Below are 15370 nucleotides of genomic sequence, written 5' to 3' on the forward strand. Positions count from 1 at the left end.
TCAAAACTTTAAGTGTACAAACTGTACAACGTGTAAATATCACAATCTTCTTTAACTTGAATTGTACTTTAAACTTAGTACTCTTTTAGTATACCGTATATAATATATATATATATGTCTTTCAGTACTTTCAAATAGGTTCTCGAACTCAACGTTGTTCGAAATGTAAAAGTATATAAAGTTGAAATTTAATTAAAGTTGGAGTGTCCAGCACGTCCGATGGCAAGAGGCAAAGAGAAAGAAATCTCCCAAACATACCCTAATGTCATCCAAAATTGTCAAACAAGGTTTACCCCTATTGGTCCATTCTTGTTACTAGGCAAAACTCAAGAGGGGTAAATTGACCGATTGGTCAATTCCCAAATTTAGGACCTCCCATTTAAATAGATAAACATGTAAGAAGATTAAAACAGAACAAAGAGAATTCTTAAAAGGATTAATTAACAAAATGATTAAAACATATGCAGTTCCAAGGAAAAGCAATATAATGCAAACATCTTAATGCTATATTGATAAACAATCTTGCCCACCCACTGCACCCAGCTGCATTACATTGTAGGTACATTGGAAAATAATAACATGACAGGGTTACATCCTCCCCTAACTTAAATTGCTACCCCCGGGAGCAAAAACACAAAATATCAAACATTACAAGTAGAGTCACCAGTCAAAGTGGAAAAAAAAAGGATTAAAATCGTTTCTGTTTAATTTATCTTGGTGAACAGGAAGTGTGATATAAACTCATTCTGCCTGGACACAATTTCAGTAATATTCACAATAACTTTTTCGTTATTAAGTTGATTGCTATAGTCTTGAATTTTTTGAAGAATTATTATAGATTTTTTTGCAACAAAATCTTTCCAGTAGTTCAAAAGTTATGATAAAATATCTAATTTTTCTGAGATATCCTTGTGGCTATTCTAATTATTACACATACCCCACTGCTCAAATGCATGTTGGCTATTCCAAACTTGCTGGCTAGTCTGAAGATAGTACAGTTGGTAGGGATTCTCATAGAGATATTTTCACTATAATATATCTATGGCATTCTCAATGTGTACACATAAGTAATTAAATAATTCCTTGCTGTTGGAAGTTTATTTTTAATATCAATAAAGTAAATAACAAAATAAAGAATTAGCTATAATTATAACACATTTAAAATGAATGCCTTTTATAATTAGTTACCTAAAGTAACTTTACTCCACTTTTTTTTACATATAATATAATAATTTATTTGGAAGCTACACTTTTGAAACAGTGGCACACTTCTTGAATGAAGGTGCATCCAGAGTAAGTAAAATAAATAAATATTATTTAACAATAGGCCTATTAGTACAAGAGTCAACTTATTTGACAAAAGAACGCATTTCAATTAGTCAATTTACATGTTGAAAAATAATCAAAATATTCATTAAGTACCTAAATATAATTAATAATTAATTTCACTTTAATGTGTTTTTATTATTCTGTGCCTGCTAATTTTTTAGATAGACAATATAATGAACAAAGAACAGAATCCAATAAACATTAAAGGAAATGAACTAGGCCTACAGACCTATTGTTAATTGTAGACTCCTATGAAAAGAAATTTGAAGAACAAAAGGCATAATGGGTGGAAACCATTATACAGAATATAATAGATGATATCAGTAATGTGTAAATGTACTGGTGGTGTAAAGAAAGGGTAAAACAAAAAGAGATATCTTTTGATTTGTTAAATCTAGGCCAGTAGGTAGGTAGGTCTGTTACCATGTTTGTTTAAAACAATCAGGACAGACGATGGACTCGGACAGCCAGGCCCATAAATAAAATAGGGAGAGGCTTAGGCCATTCCTAGACCTAACCGCAAAATAATCAATTAAACTCTTAAAAATCAATCTAACCCCAATAAACTGAACTTAAATAATCTTTTCTATATCAGTAAAATTGTGCGTGAACTATAGTCAAAACCCGCTAAAAACTGGGGCCTGTCGCGTTGGGCCCAATGTGTTGGTAGCAGGCTACTTATCCATGTGTGTATTATCGTTGACATTTTCGTTGGAGATTTTCAGTGTAGTTTTGAAAAGAAATGATGTTAGTCTTATACTAATACTAAATTAATTAGATTATTTTACGGAAAATATATTTTTATTAAAATTATAATTTTAATCGCAGAAAATAGATTTTGGAGAGTATAATATAAATAAAAAGCCTGATTGATAACAAAATAATTGCATCACCTTTTATTTTAACCTTGTGAAATGCGATTGTGTTTTGAAACTATAGGGTGGGTGTTTTCCAATGTTATTTTTAGTGCGCATATTTTGCTCACCACCGGCATCTGTGCTTATTTTTGAAATACTTAATAATAGATAAAATACATTTTAATATATAATAATATAAAATATATATTATATAATATAATTTTATTTATATGAATTTTATTGCGTATTTATTTTAAAATATGCAAATATGCCTCAATTATTAGTGACAAAGGACAAGGAAGCCCGGGTCAAAAACATATTCACACGTCGTCCACGATAAACACATTTTAAATTTAAAACAAAACATAGTAATTATTGTAATTTTGAATTGGTATAGGTCACATCTTTAAAATATAAGTTTCCTAATAATTATCTTCTAATGATCATGAATTATTATTAAAATAAAATATACATATGTCACATGTCGCCCTGCCAAACTAAACTTTATGAAAGGAGCTTTGCGCTGCGTGTGTAAACTCTCCAGAGTCAGGAGAGTTAGCCTGCTAAACTTTACATTGGAAGAATAGGGATGGAGCTTTGCGTCCGCAAACTCTCTAGAGTCACGAGAGAGTTAGCCTGCTAAACTTTACATTGGGAGAATAGGAAATAGAGCTTTGCGTCCGTAAACTCTCCGGAGTCACGAGAGAGAGTTAGCCTGCTAAACTTTACCGGAAGGCGATTGTTTCGCCTGAACGGTTTTCTATTCAAAGCATACAGGCAAGCATTGCACTGGTAGGTGGGGGGAAGACAACAGATAGAACAGCATTCGTGTTCTAAGATCTTGGCTCTTTAAGGAAATTAAATATACTTTTCTAACTTTCAAAATACGTTATATTTGATGGATTTTTACAAATCAAGGATAAATTTGTATGTTTTAAATACTTCTAAACACATTTATCTTGTTTAAAGTGATGAAATATGTTTCTGAAAAAAGTTAGGATATGCTGTAAAAACTTGTAGTAGGCCTACACATGTTATCAGGGATGGGTTCAACAGACTGTGAAAGTTCAGTAATAGTAGGTTCAACAATAGGTTCAATAATAGGTTCAATATTAGGTTCAATAATAGGTTCAATAATAGGAGTATCATTAGGTAAATCAATAATGGGACTTGGAAGAATCTCGGTATCTTCAAAACAAAGTTGAGAAACAGACACAGGCTCAGGGCAAGGTTGGAGGGATCATGGTGCGGAATCTAAACAAGATTGCGGGATGAGTAGAGGTTCAGAACAAGATTGCGGGATGAGTAGAGGTTCAGCACAAGCCACAGGAGAATCAAGGATAGTGACAGAAAGTTTAGGACTGGGTACAGATGATACTGGGGAGTCAACTACAGCTGGCTCTACATCTGTTGCAACTTCACTTGCTTCTTTAACATTACACTCACAAAAACTGGCGTGACTACAGACTCGATGCTCTCGTCAAAGGACGCATTTACAGGACTACTATCAGTGGAAACATTTCCAGCACTAATATGAGATATATAGCAGGAGTAGTTTCATGGACAAATTCTTGGGCATCTACATTCAGCGGAAAATGGGGTGAAATGGAAGAAACTGTAAACGTTTCTACAGGGAGTGTGACTGAGAAGTCTAATGGGACTAGCATTGTAACCTCCTTCTCACTGGATTCACCACTGTCATCATGCTCGCTCTCAGTGACATGAACTTTTGCCTTAGACCGCGTAATAGGGCGGTTTATCTTCTGTTTAGTAGGTTTTGCTGGTGGATCTTCTTTGTTTAAATAGTCGATGGGCAGAAGTATGTTTCGATGTAGTGTTCGTAGGCCTACTCGACCACTATTTGATTCTGGCTTCACACGGAGTCCCACTGGTCAGCGAGTTTGTGTTTACCCTGTAGTCCCAGATTTCGAATCAACACTCGATCACCTGGATGAAGATCATTGACTCGTACTTTCAAATCATGTCGAACTTTGTTCTTGCGTGCTGACTTCGCTGCCTCTTCAGATGCCATTTGATAGGCAAGCGATAGTTGGTTTCTCAGATCGTTGACGTACTTTATGGGGTCAGCGTTACCAAATCCATCTGGGCTAATTCCAAACCGTAAGTCAACAGGAAGTCTCGTCCGAACATCAGAAAATAAGGTGAGAAACCTGTACTGTCATGCTTCATACAGTTGTAAGCATGAACCAAAGCACTGATATAGCGACTCCAGCTTTCCTTCTTCTCGCCTTCGAGTGTATACCTAACATATTCATTAAAGTTCGATTAAAGCGTTCAGGTTGTGCTAGATTAAACTCACTCACTCTCTTAACTATCTTTTAACTTCCCAGAGACGAGAAGTGTTTACACCTACTTGTTCATTCCTTGCAAGACATGCTTCCTGATGATGTCATCATCATGTCAACCCAATCACCTGTGTCCTCTGCAAGTAAAAACGCACTTGATGAACTAGAAAAGGAAATAACTACAAAACTTAAAATTCTAACCGCTCACAAATTTGATGACAAAGTGGAAGAAGTGAAAGATGATAAAGAAAAAAAAACAAAATCTGTAGAAGAGTGGAGGAAAGAGTTTAGACAAGACAAGAATATTTCTTACAAAAAACGCTGCTTGCTTATTTTTATTGGTAAGGTCAAGTCTGGGGGGTCACTTCATCAAGCCTAGATACTTAGAGTATCCTATTACAAACAAAAACTTCAATGGACTGTTTTGATAATAATTCAATGATTATCTGACAGTGAATTATAGTACCCATGTAATATCATGGGACTCATAAATACCAGAAATGCTTTGGGATTTGTTATTAGACTCTTTTCCCAGCCGTTTTTTGGATTCAATACCTATAAATTATAGTCGAGTTTCCATTTTAACAAAAATGTCAAAGTGTAGTATTATACTGCTGCTTGATTTCATCTAATGAATGAGTTATCTCGTATGACGTAGCGGGCTAGAGCAGCAGCGTGAAAAAACTTAAAGAAGTGGAATCTTAATAAAAGTGATTGTTGCGAAAAGTGTTGTATAGAAATAGAAAGTGAAAAACATATGTTGTACACCTGTAACAGCATTCAATCAGATTTGAGGAAGTTCCGTAAACTGATCGTTAAATGCATTCCGACTAATGAAACATTACGGTCAGGTTTCCCCGAATGGTAAGACATAATTATAGGAACTCAGAACACGCTTGTTAATGAACTCATCTCTTTATTTACATTTAGTATTTACAAATCTTGCATTATTTATAAAACAAGCAAACGGATTATCACTTGGAATTTATTTAAGATAGAACTATTTAAAAAAATTTAATTAATAAAAGCAATATTATGTTCAAAATGTAAAACTATACAATTTTATAAAAGTATCCAAACAAAACATAATCTTATAATGCAATATACCATTTTATCATATTTATTTATATTATATCGAATCTCTTTTTAATACTGAATATCAATCTTTATATCGTTTTAGCTCTGTAATATAAATTTTCTCTGTATACATGTTTGTTTTATCTAGACTTCAACACAATTTCAAAATATTTTACATAATCTTCCTCTGTCTGTGTAATATCACTTAAATATTCATTGATAAATAGATAGATAGACAGACATATATACTGTAACCTTCACCATATTGTTGTTTATCATTGCAATAAAAGTGGGTTGCCCCCACAAAAGAGAAAAAAAATATATATTGCTGAAATTAAGCCTCAATAAATAATATTGTTGAGAAGAGGAACACATTTATACAGTATATAACTATATCCCATTTTCATGCATAAAGCAATAGTATCTGCCTCTGAAGCACCACCATCAAGATATTATTTTTTTTAAATATATCCCATGTATAAGCAATATTATTATCTATCTGCCTCTGACGTCTCCAAGCACCATGAACAAGCATTTTGGAACATTTTCATCCACGGTGACGCTTGTAATGTCTCCCGCCAATCTTGCGGCATCCATGGCCATTGCCACGTCAAAGTTGTACGCTCTGGATGAGGCATGATCGCCAGATGACGGCCATCTGCGGAGCAAATTGCCGCTACGCCATTGGGTGAGCCATTGGGGTTCAACGGGTATTCAGTTGTCACTTCTCCTTTGTCATCGACAAAGCGCACTGGTGCAAGATTTTCAGACAGAACTGTGTCTTTTGTTTCTTTGTTAGAAAACTTCATGTGCCCTAGAGAGAAACAATTTGAGTTGAGTAAATTTAATAACATTTTTAGTTAAATTAAAATATAAGTTTGTACTAAGCATCCATCATTATCAAGAGGTATCAATATCTAACCTTCTCCATGCTGTGTCCAGACACCAAGCACAGAGCCTTCCATTCCTTTCAGCATTAAAGCAGGGCTTTCATTAATCTTTACAGCAACAAAACGAGACTCAAAACGCTCGGAAAGATTATGAGCAAGATGGACTCCTTGCTGAGCTGATGCTGCGTCTAAAAGACAATAACAAATAATTCATAATAAACAGTCTGTCAACAAATGGATATCAAAAAGTAGTTCATATTTTCTTTTTATTTGTCAAAGAGGCATTACCTGCTTTACACCGGTGTCCTACTACCACTAAACTACTTACTAAATATACCTCATGATACCTTACCTGTAGTAAGCTCCTTGGTGACATCTGGAGCAACCCAGCCTAGCAGGCCCATTAGTTGGCAGCCATTGCATACACCCAGTGAGAAAGTGTCTTTCCTTGCTCTAAATGCATCAAACTGAGCACGCACAGCTGGGTTGAACAAAATAGTTGCTGCCCAACCTAAAATGATTAATAAACATTATTTAAATAAACTAGAATAAATATTTATTTAGGTTACTATCTGTCTAATACTAGTATAATACTTGGTTACTGCTCCAGCATGTATTTTTGCTATGCTACAAAAAGTGCAATCAGAAAAATATACCTTTTGCAGAACCACAAACGTCTGCAAAACTGAAGCCACCAACAAAAACTAGTCCACGGAATTGATCGAGGGTGACTTTCCCGCAAGCTAAATCTTGCATATTGACGTCCCATGTTTCAAAGCCAGCCATGTGTAGTGTTGAACTCATCTCTCGATCTCCATTACTGCCTTCCTCACGGATCACAGCAACCTTTGGTTTCATTCCATCTATGGAAGGCCAATTATGATTATGTATATGGTAACTAATGAGCCAAATTTAACTCGTATTACTTTAACAAATTAAAATTCAGAACAAGATAATCAATATTCCAAAATTGGTTCTAACCTTTAGAGCATCCCTTTTTAACAGAATTCAAATTTGTTGCAACGGGGTCAAAGGTTAATTTAAATGGTGGTGCTGTTCTATTTGCTAAATTGCGTTGCTCCACTTCAACACACTCTGGATTTGCTTGTAGTTTTTCCAGTTGAAAACTAGTCTCTTCCCACACGTCTCTAAGAACAGTCATCTTTTCATTCAAGACTTCTTTCTCATTTACCGAGATGACAACCTATAATTTACATGTAAAATATTCAGATTCATTCTAAAAACCATCATAAATGATAAATGATCGTAAATAAATGTTCAAATATTGCTTCCATTTAAAAAAAAAAAAACTTACCATTGACCCTTGACCTGATCCACTAGAGTGACCAATTAGAGAACAAGGGACATTATTGTCACTGAACTGTCTACAAATGTCCTCACTAGCATTAGCTGTTACTTCTAACACCAGCCCTACTTCTTCAGCAAACAGAATATCAATTGCAGTTACTGAAAATAAATATATAAAGTCTTACAATGTATTATTGCTTACCAGAGGTTCTGGAACCATATGAAAGATTAAAATGACACTTTACAGATCCATTCGAGGCATTTATAGAGATAGCATAATGCTTACCATCAGGTTCGGAAAGTTTGACGTCAATACCACAATTCCCAGAAAACGCCATTTCTAATAATGTTGTTACAATACCGCCATCACTAATATCATGACCACCTGATATTTTTCTATCCACAAAAGGATACAAAAGACAAAGCTGAATTCATATCTCTAAAGCTCTGTCTACACTATCAAACTTTATGTGATGTGATATGCCCATATATGGACATGATATCATATCACTACCATTTTTGGGCATTTCACTAGCCTATTTAGGCGCATCACATTTTTTTGTCAAACTAGTTTCATAGTGTAGACAGCGCTTTATATTATAACTACAAGTAAATGAATTTATTGTAAACGTCTAATTAATAAGTCTATGAAAATGACTACCTTTGATAAGATTTTGCGTTGTGTTGAAAGCCCTTACAAACGTTTCCGGTTCATCGAGATCAGGCGAGGATTGTCCGAGTTGATTATAGCACTGAGCGAGAGCACTACCACCTAACCGGTTATGCCTTTTACCAAATGAAACCCAGAGCAAAGTCCCTGAAATAGAATATGTAAAGTCTTGTTTATAAATATATTATATTTTTTGTTTGTTTAGGTAGTTAATTTAATTGTACCTAACAAAATGTGCAATGTTATATTCACTTTACCTTTACTGTCTGGACATTTAAGGTCAGGGGTCACAGTTGCAGTAATATCTGGGCATGCCACATACACAGACACAACCAATGCACCTAAAAAATTGTAATTGATATTTCATTATTAGTAAGTAAATGGGAAAAAAAAGTGTATTAGTGTATTCAAGCTTAACTTATTAAAATAATTCACAAGATTGTACATCAGACACTATACTAGTTATTAACAAGCATGAAATGTCTAACCTGGAGCTTTGATCGTTTCAGAGCCTATCCTGGCAGCCATACTCAAAGAGTCCTTCCCACCATCCACAGCAACACCCAACTTGCCCATCACCTCGCATGCATCATACAATGCAGCACCCTCACCAGGAAGCTTCGCTGGCCACATCCAGTTACTGCTACATTTGACATCTTTAAGATCGGAGACCCTAGCAAACACAAGATTGGTAAGGGCTTCTCCTACAGACATCCTGGCACCACAGCCAGGATCGACTAACCCTTTAATAGGCTGCTCTCCAATGGCTGTAGCTGAGCCTACAGTTTCAAAGTGGGAGAGTGCGATAACAGCAACATCAGCGAGTGGTGTGTGCAGGGGGCCTACACATTGCTGCTGGGCTATCAGGCCCGTGACAGCACGATCAACCTAACAGAAACAATATATCCTGGTTATACACTTTCCATATTCCTTCACACAAATAAATTATGCAATATTAAAGATAAACAGATCTTTACCTTATTAGTCAAAAATCTTTTACTGGCTACTGAAGGTAGACGCAGAACACGGTCGAGTGCACATCGGACAGTCAACCCATCAGGTAGTGTTAACTGCTTAAGTTTTGGTTTACATCGATCATACTTGAAAACCTGAGAGAAAAAAAAATATAATTCTATATAATTTTACAGACAGAAAGAGACACTATTATTATAACACATAATTATTTTCAATGGTTATTTATGATGAAATCTGTGAGATTGAGAAAAAGTGACCTCAGCTGAGATTTGAACCTGGAATCTTCTGCTTGATATGCAGACATCCTACCATTACACCACTGATGCATTCATGGTATGGTTCAAACTTATTACCGACACTACTCTACTATCAAGTCTCCATCATACCTTTTGCGGCATCTTCCCAAGAACCCATTCAAGTTGGAGATCAACTGGATAAGTAAGTGCTGTTCTTTTTATGCTTGGAGGTTCTGCATCACCCTTACCAGCTTCCACTTTCTTTTCCACCTCAAGACGAATCTGAAACAAAACAAAATATTTTTGTATTGCAAAACTCTTATGCACTCTATCTGTGCATGAAAAGGCATTCTTCAAAATTAGTAACACTGTAGTATTTAAACGTGTTTTTTCATACTTATCCCACAGTAAGCACAAACTTGCCAATTACAGGATGGATAAAATATTTTATAGTTGATCGTGCTTATAAACTAAGTTTTATTTCAGGCTTAGGGAGTGAAGTTGAAAGAGTCGTGAGTTACAACCCTTGACCTTGGAATTGGAAGGCAAGCATGTTAAACCACCAAGCAACAGCTCCACTAAAAAAATTTAGAATAAAGTAGGTAAAAAAAATCATCCAAATATTACCTTCCCATCACCTGTAATGTCACCAACAAAAACAGCTGGACATTTCTCTCTGTCACAAATATCTAGAAGTTTTTCTTGATCCTCAGATCGTATTAGTATGGCATTGGACTCCTGGTATTCTGCACCCCATAGTTCTAAGGTGTTGATGGTTGGATCACCTAGTTGGAATTCCTTAGCTTTTATTAGAGCACCTGCAGGTTCACATATCTCCTTTAAAACATTACCTGTACACAAAAAAATGATTTAATTGGTCAGATGTTAGCCATAGTTTGACATAAAAATAAGTACATTTGTCTGACAAAGTGTCCCCTTAATAGGGATGTCCCAAATGAGGGGTGCTACTGTACTTAGTAAAATAATAAAAATAAGCACATTGCATGCAAACTCACCATTGCCTCCAGCTCCTTGATCATGTATACTACATATAGGGTTTGTATCAACCATCTCAATGCACGCCCTTATAACTCGGTTTAGTTTCTGTTCCATCTCCGCATCACCGCGCTGCACGGCTTCGAAGTCCAGTTTTTCTGTATTGTCACCTTGAACTTGAATGGAAGATGCAGCGCCCCCACCGACTCCGATGCGATAGATTGGTCCACCAAGTTTTACAATTTTCATTCCTGCATGGTAAACAATTATTGATCAGTCAATAATTAGTTTTCAATGGAGAAATAAAAACAAAATATTTTATCAGGTTACTATAATCTTATTTTATATGACAGACATATAATATCTATGTGGAGACAACAATAATAAGAATTGTACAGTATTTTTTATGGTGTTGTATTTAGTTTGTTTAACAAACCTTTTTCTGCTTCGTCTTTAGTCGCATGCATACTCTCAAGCATCCCAATACCCCCGCTGAACATAATGGGCTTGACCCACTCTCTTCTGTCGCTCTCAGAAAGCATCATGCCAAATGAACGAGAGAAACCGGTTAGAACGGGTTCACCAAACTTGTTGCCGTAGTCAGATGCACCATTGCTGGCCTTTACAGCAACCGACAGAGCAGGCGCCATGTTGCTAGGATAAACCATATTTTTGTCCTCCCATGGAAGGTCATACCCTGTTTAAACAAATGTTCAATCAATGATAATAAATAATTAATTACACTGAATATATAACATTTATAAAAAGCAAAATTATGTAATTAAGCAAGCAATTATGCCTGTTCACTGCATGCGTTACTTAATATCTTTCATCCCATACTCTATTTATACATATAAGTGCCAGTAAATGAATATCTTTTAATTGTTGTTACTTTGCAAATCTTTGATAAGGTTTATCCTTTATATTTGTATATTTGTTATGTTTTATTTTCTGTTATATTTGTATTTATTTTGATTTTTGAGCGAGTAAAGTCTGACATCAATTTTCATAAGGACTACAAAATCTAATTTTTAGATTTATATAATTTACCTGGAATGTTCAAATTTCCAAAACAGTAGCCTGCAGTGCCAGCCACTACATGTGCCCCCTTCCCTGCAGCCTGAACATCACGTATTCTACCCCCAGTACCAGTTGTAGCCCCTGGGAAAGGTGCAACCCCAGTTGGAAAGTTATGGGTCTCTGCTGTGAAGATGATATGCCTGAGTGGTTCAGATTCCTCCATCACACTTGCTGACCCGGGATTGGCTGGTTTGAGAACTTTGACCTTATGGCCTTTGATTGCACTGAAAATCAAGTAAAGTCATCAAAGTGAGAAAAAACAGACAACATTTAAAGCTCTGTCTGTCCCCAAATATGGTAGTGATATGACATCATCATATCCATATATGGGCACATCACATTTTTTTACATAAAAGTTGATAGTGTAGACAGAGCTTTAGGCAATACTTTGTGGTTCAACAAAATGTGAATAAATATCATTTACGATGGAAATTATGCCTGTAGTATTTTATGGGCTATTTCATGACACCCTCTAGAACTAATAATTTCAGGTATAATGCCTAATTCTGTCCAGCACAACAAGATTTATACAAGAGTCATAGACACCATTCCAGTGAACTATATCGTGATTCGATTCGGAAAATATGGATATAAATATAAAAGCCACGTAAAATGTTAAGATACCTGCTGTTATCCGAGAATTTAATGACGTTGTTATCATTGCTGGTAGCTTGCGTTGACATCACCATCTTGAATAAAGAATGATCTTTTTCTTCTCCATCGATTACCATCTTACCCTTAAAAAACCAATGACGACTATGCTCACTAGAAAGAAGACAGAAAGCAAGAAAAAACCATTTGTAGGAATATTTTCAGGAATTTCTAAATACAGTAATGAAAGCTGAGAAATGTTGCATAGATGAAAAGAATTTAAGTAAAGAATGGTCTATGTCTTAGGATTATCCATGGTTACAAATACTATTTTACATTATTTTAGGCTAGAAGGCAAATAGACAATGCCACAATTGTTTTTCACCTGTTTTTTTTTTCAGTTATATATTGAGGCAGATGGTATCTTTGTTCTTTTTGACTGTTTTACTTCATTTACTTTATTTTTACCTCATTTTGATTTAGCTATTTAGCATATTCTATTTATATCTCTATCCAATCACTGATATACTCACAGCATTGCAATACTGTATTTTCAATAATTTAGGTTTGTATTAAATAAAGATATTACTTTTACAAGACAGTAAAGAATGTAAATAAATATTCATGACCATCATTCACAGATGGTAAAACTTCATGCGACTAAAACTAAAGTGCTTTGTACCTGTTAGACTGAGCCAAGTCAAAGAGTTCAACACTTGTTGGATTCCGTTTAACCTTTTCAATAAACATGTTGGTGTAAAAGTCTATGTCCCACGTATCAAAGGCAAGTCCTGCAGTAAAGAATAATACAAAATGTTTATAATGCAATATTAATAATAGAAATCTTCATCAACCATTTATTGGTCATGATAAGCTTTGGTTTATAAATTCAATAACAATGAATTCTTAAATGAACAATGTATCCACAGACCGATTAAATAATTACTGTACAGTAATATTAACTGGTTACTAGAACACACTTAAAAGAATATGAAATCATGTTGGATGTTAAGCTAAATGTAATGTTAAAGACCTATTCCCTACAATTTTTGCCTTGTCTTTTCTGTTTTATGGTAAATTATGATAAAAAGAAAGAAACAATACACATGCACAATGCATGTTATGATTTATAGAAAGTCTCTAAATGATTAGAATCAACTTATTTTTCAAATTTTTAACAGTTTTAAAGACGAAAAAGTTATCGCATACATATTTATTTTTACATTAAATGTAGTTTGTGACCTATAATTAGATCTAAAAACGTAGGAAATGGGACTTTAATCATAATATAATGATATACAGTATCAACACAAAGTTACCTATATTAATTTTAAAGTTAAGTTAATAATAGAAAAAACTGAAATAGAATTAAAAAACACAGGAGTTTAACACAGTTCAAAGATCATCTATACTTGGGAAACATGATTGAGAGTACTACAATCACCTAATTCTTTGTTTGCCTTTTCCAGAGCAACTTTTCCTTCACCTATAACATCAATTTCAAAGACTTCTTCTGGTTTAGCTTTAATTTCAAAGCTGCTGATTGGTTCGTGGTAGCGACATTCCGTCATACGATCGTGAAGTACGGCTACCAGTAGCTTCTCTTCCTCGGGGCTGATAGACGCAGCAATGCCATGATCGTCGGCTACGTTTATAAGATAGCGAATAGAACGCTCAATACGAGTCACATGGTTGATTCCAGCCGATTGGCAGATTGAGACGGCATTTGTTGACCAGGCCGTAGAGAAGTTCAACCTGTGTGTATAAAAATTAAACTTATTATATCATATACAGTAGATAGTGTAATGTAATGTCCATGATATTAAATATACAGTCAACATATTCTGCCATGCATGTTTATGCCCACCTTTCTTAATTTATGCCTATTACCTTATTGAACAACAAAAATTATGACTTTTACTTTTTCAGATATTACCTACCGAATAACAAAACATACAGTATTATTTATTAATACTTATTCTCAACTGAAACCGACACTAACACTGTACGACTAGACAAGAAGGGTAATTTGTTAATTAAAAAACATTTTCTGACCTAGGCCCAATTTCAATCAGAAGTCCATCAGGTTCTTGATCATCTTCAACTATGATTGACTTGGTCAGCAGACTAAATTCTTCAAAAGGGGTACCTAAGATCCATTGTATTTTCTTCTGTTCTTCACCACTGAGTCAATCTATGAAAATAATACACAGTTTAATTGACATTTTCAAAATAATATTAGTTTGGCAAAACAATTTATTAAAATTTAAATTAGAAAGGAAGAGTACCTACCTCCGTTTACTTCCACATTAAAACAAATTTCCGTTTTTAAATCTTGCAATTTAGAATTTTCCAACTGCTTTGCTAATTTCTTCCACAAAACATTTGAAGCCCCTGGGAGTAATGCCGGACTTTTATAAAACCGAGTAATGATAGTCATATTCTTTAAAAAAATAAATTATTAAATATTAGATCTATATTATTTTATATATTATTATTTATTATTATTGATGTTTACACTAAAAAAGTATAACTATAAAGTATATGACTTATAATAATAATAATAATAAGCTTTATTTAATCACGGATACTTAACTTCAACTGAAAGTTGTTTTTCAGTAAGACCGTGTTTAAAGGAAAACACCAACAAAAATAAATGTAAAAAGACCTTAATTACTATCAAAAGAGATAAAAAAACAAAAAAACAATTACAATGAAATAAAATGAACCAAGGGTACACTTACTAACTATAAAATTAAATAATACACTACATTTAAATAAAGCTACATGAAATTAGCAGTTAACAGTTTCTTAAAAAGAGAGACACTGTTCACATTTTTAATATCTTCATTTAGCTCATTCCTAACCTTGGCACCTCTATATGATAAGCTACGTTTTTGGTTTTGGTACTATTAAATTTGCCTTAGTTCTAATATTATAGTAATTGTTTTTGATATTGAATTTATTTTTATTAAATATGGAGGTGCAAGGTTGTTCATAATCTTAAACATAACAATAGCTTCATTTACATATAATATTTCATCTAAGTTCATCC

The 15370-nt window shown here is 34.2% G+C and overlaps 1 pseudogene; it reads right to left on the reverse strand.

The window, feature by feature from the left end:
* Positions 1-5410: 5410 nt before the first annotated feature.
* On the reverse strand, positions 5411-14788 carry LOC140055726 (phosphoribosylformylglycinamidine synthase-like; annotated as a pseudogene).
* Positions 14789-15370: the final 582 nt, after the last annotated feature.

This window comes from Antedon mediterranea, chromosome 7, assembly GCF_964355755.1.
Source record: "Antedon mediterranea chromosome 7, ecAntMedi1.1, whole genome shotgun sequence".
NCBI lineage: Eukaryota > Metazoa > Echinodermata > Crinoidea > Comatulida > Antedonidae > Antedon > Antedon mediterranea.